Source organism: Dipodomys spectabilis, unplaced genomic scaffold (genome assembly GCF_019054845.1).
Source record: "Dipodomys spectabilis isolate Male_0828 unplaced genomic scaffold, ASM1905484v1 ptg000054l, whole genome shotgun sequence".
NCBI lineage: Eukaryota > Metazoa > Chordata > Mammalia > Rodentia > Heteromyidae > Dipodomys > Dipodomys spectabilis.
Window position 1 is genome coordinate 11,443,382 of NW_024870731.1, and position 14,067 is coordinate 11,457,448.

Below are 14,067 nucleotides of genomic sequence, written 5' to 3' on the forward strand. Positions count from 1 at the left end.
TAGAATTCCATATACCACACAGACCCATAAAAAGTAATCAAATCGAAATGGTAAGAAAAGTCTTCCCATCCAAGAAAAACCCAGGACCTGATGGATTTATAGCTGAAGGCATTCAAAGAAGAACAAACTTCAATACTACTCAAACTGTTCAATGAAAGATCATTTCCAAACTCCTTCTATGAAGTAAGGATAACACTTATCCCAAAACCAGATAGGGACCCATCTCCTGGATAAACTCTGATGCAAAATTTATCAATAAAATTCTGGTCAATCAATTCAACAACTAAGCAAAATATCATATAGTATGATCAAACATGATTCATTCTAGAGATGCAAAGCTGGTTCAACATATGTAAGTCAATAAATGTAATTCAACACATTAACAGAAGTAAGGTCAAGAACCACATGGTTATATCAATAGATGCAGAAAAAGCATTTGACAAGATTTGAAATCCCTTTATGATAAAAGCTCTGGAGAAGCTAGGAATCCATAGAACATTCCTCAATATAATAAAGACCATATATGACAGACCTACAGCCAGGATTATACTTAATGGTGAAAAGTTAAAATAATTTCCTCTAAAATCAGGAATGAGACAAGGATGTCCACTCTCTCCAATCCTCTATTTTCTTATTTGTATACCCACTCATTTACCATTTATGATTCCCATTCCCTTTCATTTATATTCTTCTATTATCAGTATTATGTGATTCTTCCTCAAGAAATCTACATAAGGGGCTAGAAAAGTCCAATTATTTAGTTAGGTACAAAAATAGAATGGTTTCTACATCTTAAAAATTTCATTTAGAGATCAAATTATTTTGTAAAAGATGACAACTGTATAAAACTCAAATTTTAATGATTATATATAATGTTTATCAGAAGAAGGTAATCGAAAGAAAAGAGTGTGGTAGCCACTGCAGAGTATTGCTTCTGTACTGTCAAACAGGAAGTTTGAAAGGTCTGAAAGGAATTACCTCTGCTATCTGACAGGAAGAAACAAGGTGTAGACTAAGACTTGATTCTTTCTTTCTTTCTTTAAACAAGGTGTAGACTAAGACTTGATTCTTTCTTTTCTTTCTCTCTTTCTCTCTTTCTTTCTTTCGTTGGTCCTGGGGCTTGAACTCTGGGCTTGGGCACTATTCCTCAGCTCTTCAGCTCAAGGTGAGCACTCTACCACTTGAGCCACAGGGCAAATTCTGATTTTCTAGTGGTTCATTGGAGATAAGAATCTCAGACTTTCCTGCCCAGGCTGGCTTTGAACTGTGATCCTCAGATCTCAGCCTCCTGAGTAGCTAGGATTACAGGCATGAGCCACTGGCACCCAGCTTGATTCTTTCTTTTAAAAATCACATTTCATCTTTAGAAAAGAAACTGAGTCCCTCAACTTTAACCAATGCACACTTTTTTTCAATTTACTTATGCACTTAAGAAACTGTGAATGAACTGCTACCTAACTTCTTGTTGTACCAAACAGGAGCGTATATTTGTCTTGTTCTCCAAATAGATCATATAGGCTTCTCTTTAAACCATAAAATGAGAAATGTATCAAAAAGCAATCAATCTTGCTATGCAATGTTAAGAGAAAGAAGAGCTTAATATTAAATAAATTCAAAATCATCTTGTTAAGCATTTTTTTCATTTACACACAGCAAATACCAAAGTTGATTTAACAGAGAAATGTTTAAAGGAACGTATTTTGGCCAATTTCTTCTGGTATGTCCACCCCTGAGCTATACCAAAGGCTCCTCTTGTTAAAATATTTGTTTATTTTAAGTAATTGTAAAAGGGGGATTTCAATTTGACAAATCAGATTATGAGTAGAATGCCTCTTGATTTAAATACTAATAAGAAAACTAATGTTTTTTGTTATACATAAAATGTAATCAGAGTAGCCTATTTTGATATTCTTTGTCTGATCTTTTACTGAATTTTGTGCCTCTGATTTTTATCAAATAAGAAGGTAACGCTACTGTCCACCTAGTTAGGGACCAGCACTTCATAGCTCTTCCTCAGGTTCTAATTTCCTTCTGAATACTAAACAAGTGGTTCTGAAGTCCAGTCTCAATCTGCACTTCATTATAAATATGCGGTGTGCCTTTGCTCTGCCTCCTCCATTTGGACACTGATGACCAAAATGGTACAGACACAGAACATTACACTGATGCAAAGCAAAGGAAGACTGAATGATTAGGCAACGGTTTATTAATAAGTTAAATATTTTCTTAAAAGAGTATTTAACCCTATTTAATATTAACCTTTAAGATCAGTTAAGAATACATATGATTATTTTTGAACTTAATCCCAAGAAATATTTTGTAATAACAAATGGTATTTTTTCCTTTTATTAAAACATAAGAATAATGTAACCTATTTAAACACAGTTTAAATTTAAACATTCCTACTAGCATTGGAGCTAACATACTCTCATCAATATCTGCAAGGGTCTGCCTCTATGTGGCTGTTCGTATAGAAAGTGAATGCCTTTTTGAAGGCAATCATGCTATAAAAAAAAATACTTCTGTGTTCTGTCTATCATCCAGTTTTCTACTCAGACACCACCCTTATTATTCATCCTCATAACCAAGAATTTTTCAAAACAATTTATGTAACACTTCCATTTTACCTGTAATAATCTTTTTTTTTCTTCATTGAATTTACGTTCATGTGTGTTCCTAATGCAATGTCTATTGCCAAATAAATGCAATGATTTTGAAGAATCTCTCTTCATTTTCTTTTTTAAGTTGACAAAAACATGTAATCTTGCCTGGAAGCTTTTTTTTCCTCAAAACAACTATCAACTCTTCCAGAAGTTCCACCTTATTAAGAAAGGAAATTCCCTCAGATGCCCTTGTTGATCCATGTAACCTTCACTCTTTCAGGAAACAGACTCTTCAAGGGCCTTTTCTTGCCCCAATAGGCCAGCCTGGTCCTTGTTAAATTTGCTGTGGCTCAGTGGAGTAGCTGTGGCAATTTAGGGAACTATTTAGAAGTAATGCAGAACATTTAACATTTGCCTAGTAAACACCTATGATAGTTCCTTATTACTGAGACAATACCCACACCCAAAGCAAACACACAAAAACCCCACACTCTTATGTGTTTCCAAACACTTTGGGAAGTAGAGGGAAGAAAGAGGAATGGAGCACTGCTGGGCTGTCATAACATACTCTTCATAGATCTTAAACCTACAGTCCTCTCATCTTAAAAACCAATTTGCATGGTACTGCATCCTGAATTCAGAACACTCTGGAACAAGCTATTCTTTTTCTTTTTAAAAATATTTTTTATTGTAAAGATAGTGTACAGAGGGATTACAGTTACATGAGTAAAGTAAGGTAATGAGTACATTTCCTATTGAGTACTGTTAACCCCTACTTTGTTTTTTTCCTACTATCCCTTCCCTCTCCACTTCCCCAACTCCTCCCTCCCCCACCCAAAGTTGATCTGGTGCCCTGCATCTTGTATATACATTTTTCTAATTTGGGGAGGGGAAGGGAAATAACAAAATGCTGAAACAGGTTACAGGTTGACATACAAGATTTACTCTTTTCTACCCCTTTTTCTTCTAAAGGAAATTGTGCCCTTAGTCCAAACTCAATCTGACTATAGCAAAGTAAAGATAGAGTTTAAATAAAAGCAAATATGTTTTACCAAAAAAATGATTATAAATTGTGATCTAATAGTACCAAAACTTAAGAAATAAAATGCAAAAGGCTTCAAGGAAAGAACAACTTAAAGGTCAGATAACCAGAAGCAAAACCACTACAGATGGCAATCAATTCAGTCAACCTAGAGAAATTATACAGACATTCGGGAATAACTGAAGAACTCAGTCACTATAACTTAGAAATGAAAAGCTGTTAAATTAACTCATACTTAACACTATTAATCTCCTTAAATTGTGACTTTTTCTTTTTAATTTATCTTTCTATATTTTATTTTACTGTAAGAGTGATGAACAGAGAGGTTACAGTTACATAAGTAAGGTAATGAGCACATTTCTTATTGAACTTTGTCACCCCCTATCTTGTTTTCTCTCATTTTCTCCCACTCTCCGCCTGCTCCGGCCTCCTAAGTTGTACAGTTCATTTCCAATGTAAGTGTCTTTTGTGAGTACCACTGTTGTATTGGTTTACCCTTTGTCCTTTGGTCTCACCATTTTGTTAATCTCTCTCCCTTCCTCAAATCAGATAAACATACATATAAAACATAGGGAACCAAAATAAAAAACAGTGACAACTGGAAATATACCAGAGGCATGGGGGGGGGGGGGGGGGAGGGAAGGCAGAGGATAAAAAAAAAATAGCTTCATACTTGTTTCTATATCTTGGATTAGCATAATTTTACATGGTGATATATACATAGCTATTGAGCTATTGTGATCCTCTGCTAGGACTATCTTAGATATATACTAATTATTGCCAATGAACCAAAACTCAATGCCCTGAAAATATTGAAGGAAGGGATAGGGGATACACCAAGACTCCTTGGCACAGGTTGAAACTTTGTAAATAAAATTCAGAAACACAACAAATCAAAGAAAAGCTGGATAAATGGAATCCCACTAAACTGCAGAACATCTGCATGGCAAAGGACATAGCTAGCAAGATAAATAGAAAGCACACAGATTGGGAGAAGATCTTTAACGAGCTATACAACAGACAAGGGCCTCAAATAAAAAATATACCCAGAACTCAAAAAATTAACCCCCCCCCAATAAAAAATCCCCAGAGAAACAACCACCCCACTAGTAAGTGGACTAAAGAATTAAAAAGAAACTTCTGTGAAGACGCAATAAGAATAGCCAATAGACATGAAAAATGCTCAACATCTCTGGCCATTAAAAAATGCAAATCAAAACTACATTGAGATTCCAACTCACCCCAGTTAGAATGGTCATTATTAAGAAAACTAATAATAACAGATGCTGGCAGGTATGTAGCCAAAAGAGAATGTTACCACACTGTTAGGAATATAAACTGGTTCAACCACTCTGGAAAGCAGTATGGAGGTTCCTCAAAAGTCTAAACATAGAGCTCCCCTATGATGCAGCAATCCCATTCTTGAGTATTTACCCAAAGGAACACAAACAAGGCCACACTGAAGCTACCAGCACAACTGCATTCATTGTAGCATTATTTACCATTGCTAAGATATGGAACCAACCTGGATGCCCCTCAGGAGATGAATGGATCAAGAAAATGTGGATGTATACACAATGGAATTGTATGCTTCCATCAGAAAGAATGACATTATCCCTTTCATAAGGAAATGGAAAGTCTTGGAAAAAATCATATTAAGTGAAGTAACCCAGACCCAAAGAAACATAGGCTCCATGTTTTTCTTTAACCAAAGCAATCATAATTTTCTCAGACACTACTTATTTTTAATTCCTTACTCTATTATTTGACTTCCTCTGTAAGAAACTAAGCTCCATTAGACAGAATCTTTCTATTTTGTTCACCGACATATCTACAAGCACCTAGAACATGGCTTCAAAATTCTAAAAGCCCACTGTTCAATGAGCAACTCTCACATCTCAAACTATATAGAATCCAGCTCTACATCACAAAAGACTGATTCTTTTGAAACAATAGCCTCTTTCATGGTACAGTAGTCTAGCCTATCATCTGAAAAGATATGTTTCAAGGGGGCTGGGAAGTTGGCTCAGTGGTAGAGCGCTTGCCTTGCATGCCTGAGGCCCTGGGTTCGATTCCTCAGCACCACATAAGCAAAAAGAAAAAAAAAAGCTGGAAGTGGCGCTGTGGCTCAAGTGGTAGAGCGCTAGCCTTGAGCTGAAGAGCTGAGGGACAGCGCTCAGGCCCAGAGTTCAGGACCCACGACCGGACCCAAAAAAAAAAAAAAAAAAAGATATGTTTCACTACTCCACAAAACTCTATATACACTATATTTTGTTACATACATACATACCTATGTTGAAGTTTAATTTTTAAAGCAGAAACTTGATTAACAAGTAATAATAAAATAGAACAAAAAAAAATAATGTACTCTAATAAACAGGATATGGGATGCAAGTTCTTGCATGCACACAGTTTCTCTCAAAATATTTTACCTTGCTATACTCAGTTTCTTTATCTTTTGATGATACAGGATAACCAGTGCCTACACAATGAGATGAGTAAGATGAAAGAAGCATTGTGACTATGTCAGATTACTACTAAACTTTACACAATATGTCAGAAGATTCATGCACTTTGATCCTCAGCTCTTCAGCCATGATAAACCAATCATCTAGCCATAATCATATGTAGAGATTAAGAACAAATAATATCTATACTTGGATACAAAACCTTTCCAAAGAGCAATATAGAGACAAGTCACTGCCTCCACACTTTTTGCCCTGTGCGTCCTTTGCACTTTCATAAACATTGGTCCATAGTGGCCTTCTTCCAGAAGGAAGGTATTTTGGATAATTTTTCTTCTTCAAATCAGTTTCTAAAATTTGATAGCAATGTGGTAGCAGCTTCTTCACTTGCACACATAGGTTCACTTGAATTTTACTTGAAATTAATCATTGATTTGACTGATCCTTAATTGTAGTGAATGGATTGCTATCAAAGGGCTCAAAGGATTCTTTGCTGAAGTTTTAATATAGACTACATATTTCTTGGTACAATACACTTTTATCAATCAGAATAATTTTCTGTGTGTGTTATCCAGCCAGAAATTTAATAAGCACTTACCATGAACTTGCATAATTTTTAGTATAAGCACAACAGTAGTATGAATTTCTTTTTCCTTCTTCACAATTTCATGGAAATAGATTCATTTCTTAATATAAAATTTTCAATCTCCATCATATCCTTTTTTCTTTCCTTATTAAGGGAACTTCCTTTTCACACAAAGTAAACAGTTTGGAATTTCTCTTTGGCATATCCAAATTTCCAGCATCACTACCTTTTTGCTTTGGCTATTCCTAACTAAAGTAAGAGTTCATTAAACACATGCACTGCAATATTCTGACACTGCAGTAACTGACAAGCTCCTAACAGGCTGGAAGTGTATATAGTATAGTTATGGTGAGCCAACCAGAGAAAGAGAAAGCTTGACTTTATTGAACAAAATAATTTAAAATATAGGAGTTGTTTCTTTCTGGAACTTCTCAGTTAAAACTTTATACTATGGATTACTAAGATTCACTAAAACAGCAGGAAATTAAAGTTTGGATAAAAAGTAGCTACTGTATTAAGCTATTCTTGCTTTTTATTCACTAGTTTATTACTAGAGAAATAAGTGAGCATTGATAGTTCCATAACAACATCAGCTCTTAAATCTCTGATCTCTCCATAGCAATAATGCCAAAGGCTCTGCACCAAGAAATCAAAAGCTATATTTCCTGTTTTACTGATTTGAAATTACGTGAACTTGAGGAAACAAATTAGTAATTCACTGATTGTCTGGTGCGTGAGAAGTAAGGACACAGAAGTCTTCTTTATCTCTTGTTACCATTTGATCAAACTCTTACTAATATATTCCCACAACAGTTCATGAAATGGACTTAGTAGGACTAGAATAAGTTTTGGTATTAGAAACTGGAAAAAAGTATTTAAGATACATTTTAATTATGAAATATCATAGCAGGATCAAGAAAGTAAAATGACACAAACTGCATTATTAAGAGCTAATGGTTGAAAAGTAGACATGGAACCTGGTTTAGAGAATTCAGAGTAATCTGTTATATCATCCGTATTTCTCCTTTTAGCATGTAAAAAGAAATTTCAAACCTCATCCTCTATTTTTATCCCCACATGCATAGTCACTCATTCACATGTTCCATATTTACTTATGTGTAGGCCACGCAGCCTGTAGATAATTCAATTAATCTTACAAGTGACATACACAAGGAAAAAAAACAGATGTGGCATTAAGATTTACAAAGTTATTGAAACTTTTTAACAAGTAAAATGCATCCTTACTTAGCTACACCAGAATGAGGAATAAAGGGGTTTACATATGTTCCAATTCTAAACCTATCAATCAAACCCATGTTATTCCTTTGGGAGCTTATTTACATGCATATTTATCAGCCTCACATGCTAATTCCCTGCTGTTTTATGCCTGCGAGGCATGTTTATGAGTCATAATTGTTGATCTCATTTGATGTATTTCACTGAAGGAAGACATTATTCAGTTATGTGGCCTAATGTCAATGAGTTACGATGACCTGATCTTCCAAATCCAAGTTGTTCTTTAATTTTTATTAAGATATGTAACTTGCTATACAGAAAAACAAGTACATTAAATGAAAGAATAAATATTTTAGAAAGATTTAGCTAACCATCTGATTTTTGGTCAACCTTACCTCTCTAAACTCAATCTGCAATGCAATGGTAAGGTAAGCTATGTCCCTCATTTAGTCTTGTTACTCACCCAAACTCCCAGGTTGTATGAAACTTAGCATCATAATCTGTCACTTTAGTTTATCTTCTTCATTTCAAAATAAAAGATGTTAATTCATTCACTCTACTATCACATTCCTTTATGTCATTTTGGTTTCCCCTTAGTCAAGACTCAGTAATCTTGTTTAGACCATTCAACAAAACATGCCAAGTAAGCTATTTTCTTTGAATTAAAATGAGCACACTAATACACTGGTTAACATGTGTGTCAGTATCTTGGAAGCACAGTTCAATAGTAAAGGATTTTTTTTAAAGTATAGTTATGTCTTTTTAACAATTTTATATTTCTAATATACTAGACACTAAATGTGTACAGGATTAAGATAATTTAGCACATTAATGTAGACTATGCGAGTTTATACACTGGTAAAACTAAAGTTACCCTGAAAGTTGCAGCATTCATTTTCTTATGTAAAATTTGTATTTGTAAAACTCAAATCTAGTTTATAAAGTACAAAACATTAATCTCTGCGATGTTACTTGCAAATGACAGACAAGAAGTGTTTGAACTTTTCTTCTTCTAATCCTACAAAACGCAGGAAAAAAGTTGTAAATACTTAATTTTCTTCTCCCCTTCATTAAACATCTGTGCTGTCCATGAGTTAGTAAGTCAAATTTGATTAGAGTATACCTTAGTAAAGATAAAAATGCCTCTCAATGACAAACAGGCTTTTTCTAATTAATAAAACTTCATATTTGGAAGTGGTGCTGTGGCTCAAGTGGTAGAGTGCTCGCCTTGAGCCGAAGAGCTGAGGGACAGCGCCTAGGCCCAGAGTTCAAGCTCCATGACCGACAAAAATAAAATAAATAAATAAATAAATATATAAAACTTCATATTTGAAAACAAAAATGAAATTTTATGAGTAACACAAAAGACATGTGCTAGTTATACTCTTAACATTTGGTTTCAATGTCATAAAAGAAATTTTTTTCATTTTTTATGATATATAGGGTTGGAACAAACATTCTGCTAATATCTCACATGGGCGAAAGAAGATGCTTTAAACCTTATTCCAACACCATAAATAACTTTAATGTGAATTTTTCCTCTAAGTATACTTAATAATTTTTTTATTTTCCCCCCATAAAATTAAAAGAAAAATCAGAGAAGCTTCTAAACAAAAGCTTATTTATTTTTTTTATAATTATTTATTTTATATATTTTTTTGTCAATCCTGAGGCTTGAACTCTGGCACTGGGTGCTGTCCCTGAGCTCCTTTTGCATAAGGCTAGCACTCTGCTACTTGAGCCACAGTGCCACTTTCAGCTTTTTCTGTGACAAACTGGACTTTTCTGCCTGGGTTGGCTTCAAATCGCTATCCTCCGATCTCTGCCTCCTGAGCAGCTAGAATTACAGGCATGAGCCACTGGCACCTGACTCCAGAAACAATCTTTTAATGCACTAAACGTACATACAATCATAATTAGCTGCCGTTCTATAAAAAGTGATATTTTATTGGATTTACCAGTAGGTGATATAGGACAGGCAGATTTACACTGGCAAATATTCTATACTATAAAATATTCGGGCAAACAGATTTCTGAGTTATAACATAGAAGGAAAAGGGCATCATCATAATCTGAGGTTATATTTGTTTTTGGAAAAATTCTACTATGTCTTTGTTATGTGTTGGCAAACTAGAGATGTTCTATCTTGGTTAATATTTAATTCATTAAAAATAAACATATGTTATAAATAAAGTTCTCTATATGATGTATGGATAGCATTAGTGACTTGTGAATGGTATAATCAGTTTTATTATCCATAAGGAAATGAAAAACAGCTGAAAATAAATAATATCATACCTTAAATATAGAAATATTAAGGAATGTACAGAAGACATATTGGTACAGTTTCAGATAATTAAGGATCTTGAATTCATCTAGCTATTCACATTTACCTGTTTTGATTCAAAATAGATGGGAAGAGTAAAAAAAAATAGAAGTCAGGAGAATGATAAGCTTTTGAAAAAGAAAATAAACTGAAGAGTTAATGTGTGAGGACACATTAAGACTTCTCACAAATATAGTCATACTCAATGTAATATCTGGATTGTAAATATGCAGATTATAGCAACATAGAAGTATTAAACCTATGTATTGTCCCTTCAAAATTATAGAAGTGCCCAGCTCTTAGTATCATAGCCAATAACGAGTATTCTTTCTTTAAAATGTTTGACAAATTAATATTTTTGTGTATGTTTATGCCAAATCTTAAATGCAAAACATAAACTTCACCTAATGTAGTGTTAGGTGAAGAGTTCTGTATTATTAGTTATTAGATATAACACTAAAGATACAACATACTAATGAAAAAATAAATCAAAATGAAATAAATTCTCTGCAAATCCTTTGGGCTGAAAAAAATAAGCAAGAGACTCAAGAAAATAGTTTCATATCACTTATCACCCTAAAAACTTAGCATCTACTTACTTATAAAAAATTCTCTAAACTTAATGGTAAGAAAAACAACAGTTCAAAAATTCTAAAAAAGGAAATGGAACATAAATCTTGGACATCTAACCAAAAAGGAAACATAGATGGCAAATAAGCACTCAAAAGCAGTTCACCATCACATTAGGGAAATGCCAATTAAAACCAAAAGAAGACACTACAAGAGCTAGAAAACATCCTGCCAATATCAAATACTGGTGAAGATTGTAAACAGTTGGATCTCTCATACATTGCTGGTGGAAATAAGACTATAACCACTATGGAGTACAGAAAAAAATATCATTTATTACTTAAAAACTGTACCCTAGTTTACTATCCTAGAAAAATGAAAAGTTACATTCATGCCAACAATATACACAATTTTTTATCCAACCTGTACACCACAGGTTTATAGATAATTGACAAAATTGTTTTATTGTTTGTTTTTTTATGGGGGGGGTCCAGTTGTGGGGCCTGAACTCTGGGCCTGGGCGCTGTCCCTCAGCTCTTCAGCTCAAGGCTAGCACTCTACCACTTGAGCCACAGCGCCACTTCCAGCTATTTTTTTTCTGCTTAAGTGGTGCTAAGGAATCAAACCCAGGGCCTCATGCATGCAAGGCAAGCACTCTACCACTGAGCCACCTTCCCAGCCCCCAAAAATTGTTTTTAAAAATCCAAATGTCTCTCAACAGCCAAATGGATAACTATGTTACATTTATCCAGTGAATTTCACTCCTCACTAAAAAGAAATAAAACTACCCATACATACCATTTAGATGTACCTCAAGATCAAGATCTTTAGTAGAATCTTTTAAAAATCCAATAAAAATCGTTAATGACTGTATCATTTCATTTAAATAGTTCTTTAGGGTAAAATATTAAACAATGAACAATAAATCAGTAGTTGTCAAGGGTTAAGAGTTGAGAAAAGAGTACAGTAATTAAAGTTAATAGAAAGACATTTCTTTGAATGATGGAATAGTCTCTGGTCCTTACCCTGACTAATAACATTTACTTAAATCTACAAAGTAAATGGTATTATAGAATTATGTACATAATTGAGAGCTTGTGGGGGAAGATATGAACTAGATATTTTTAAACTAATTAAAATCTGAATGTGTATTATACTTGAACTATGGTGTTGATTTGAATCAACATCACAGTCTCCTGGCTTTGAGAATGTACTAGGCTAGAGTATCACAAAAAATCAATTTCACTATCTCCTTAGTTTTAACGTTCAAAATAAATCATAAAAATAAAATAAAAATAAATCATGTCATGTCCCCTTCTCCCCTCCTATAACTTACATATGCATTAAATGTTTCACAATTACCACTGGAATTGGCAAGACAAAGTCCCTTCAATCTCAAATTCTAAATTATAAAGCTTTGATTCCAACATTTGAGATCTCATAGTCTACCAGTACTCTACTCATTTCCACACAATTCATGCTCACTGCTGTTTGTTCATTTCTCACACATGCTATCTCTACTAGTAATGTTCTGCTGTTTGGTTTTGATTACAATACTATCTATTCAAAAGGATTTTGTTAAGACCTTATTCAACTTAGCCACTTGTTAGCATGTCATTGTATTTAAACTATCTGCACAGATCTTAGTAATGTGTAGCTTTTCTTAAGTCTGTTGGTACCTTTTCTATATGTTCCCACCTGATCCTCAAAACTGAGCACATAAAAAACTAAATAAAAACATTCTGAACTAGATAATAGATTTTTCAAAAATTAGCAATTTCCTCTATTATTATTTACTCTACAGACTAATGAATTAATCATTTGATCAGGCACTTTTCTATTCTAATGTATCTTATAGTTTGGTCATAGCTGGTAATTTTCTGGACTTAAAACTGATTTGTGTATTTCAAGAATAAGAATATTTTAGTTCTAAATGCTTGAAGATACATTTTAGTATCAAGAAAGGCAAACATCCACTTAATTTTACTATTCATTCATTCATTCAGTTCCCATCCTGATGCTTAAACTCTGGATCTAGGGTCAGTCCCATTACTTGAGCGCCTCCTGGTCCACCTCATCTACTTCCTCCTTCTCCCACTTAACTGGAGATAAGAATCTTATACAGTTTTCTGCCTGGCCTGGCTTCAAATGAGGATCCTCAGATCTCAGCCACCTGAATAACTAGGATTGTAGATGTAAGCACTACTATTTTTGATCATTTTATTTATTTTGGTTTTGATATTTTTATTTTTTTTGTTTTTGATTGTTGTTGTTGTTGTATGTCAGTATTAGGCTTCAACTCAATGCCTAGGAAGTGTCCCTTAGTATTTTTGCTCAATGCTAGCACTCTACCACTTGAACCACACCTCGACTAGTTTTTTGCTGTTAATTGGAAATAAAGTGTCCTGGACTTTCCTGCCCAGACTGGCTTCCAAATGTGATCAGTTTCCTGAGTACTTAGGATTACAGAAGTGATCAACAGTACCTGTCTTTTTTCCTAATACCATTTAACAAGAAGTTTACTGGAATTTTTCATAGTTCCAACAGCCATCACTTAGCATAATAAATGAAATATCATCAATAACGCTGACACATCTAGAGTGCAGCTTACCGATTAGATCCTTTCCTTAATCAAAAATAATGCCTATCTTAAATAACATTAATTGCCATTAGTTATGTTACTTATAATACAATTAATAATATATAATTTGCTGTTTTACATTTTGTGTAAATTAATATCTTAGAAAACATTGTGTTTGTGTTTTGGGGGATCACACAATTGTGTGGAACTATACTTCAATTGTAGATTGCATCAAACCTTACCGATTCCTTCTGTTATAGATAAGTATTTGGGACACTTCCAGTTTTCTTTTATTGAAAGTAATGGAGCTACAAATATTTCAGATCTTCAATAGTTTTTCTATAATCATATGAGTGAAAGTAATTCATCATTACCTGAAGTTATTTTCAAAATACTTACATACGACTTTCAACTTCCATAAAGTAATATAGAAGAATACCAGTTTCTTCACACTCTGATAAACACATGGTATCTCATTTTTACCAATTCAAAGGAAATAAGATACAATCTGACTGGCATTTTACTTGAATCATCACACATTTATGTCTCTGTGTAAATCTTTTACTGCAAAATGAATGCCAGTTCATGTATTTCTCTTATTGATTTATAAGAATGTTTTTACATCTTACATGTTACACTTTCATTAGGTTTATTAATA

At 33.6% G+C, this 14,067-nt stretch overlaps 1 protein-coding gene across 7 annotated transcripts in view; it reads right to left on the bottom strand.

Annotated features, from left to right (window-relative positions):
- Positions 1-14,067, bottom strand: part of Tbc1d5 (TBC1 domain family member 5) — a 484,073-nt gene that overhangs the window by 238,532 nt on the left and 231,474 nt on the right. The gene's annotated exons all lie outside the window — the stretch shown is intronic.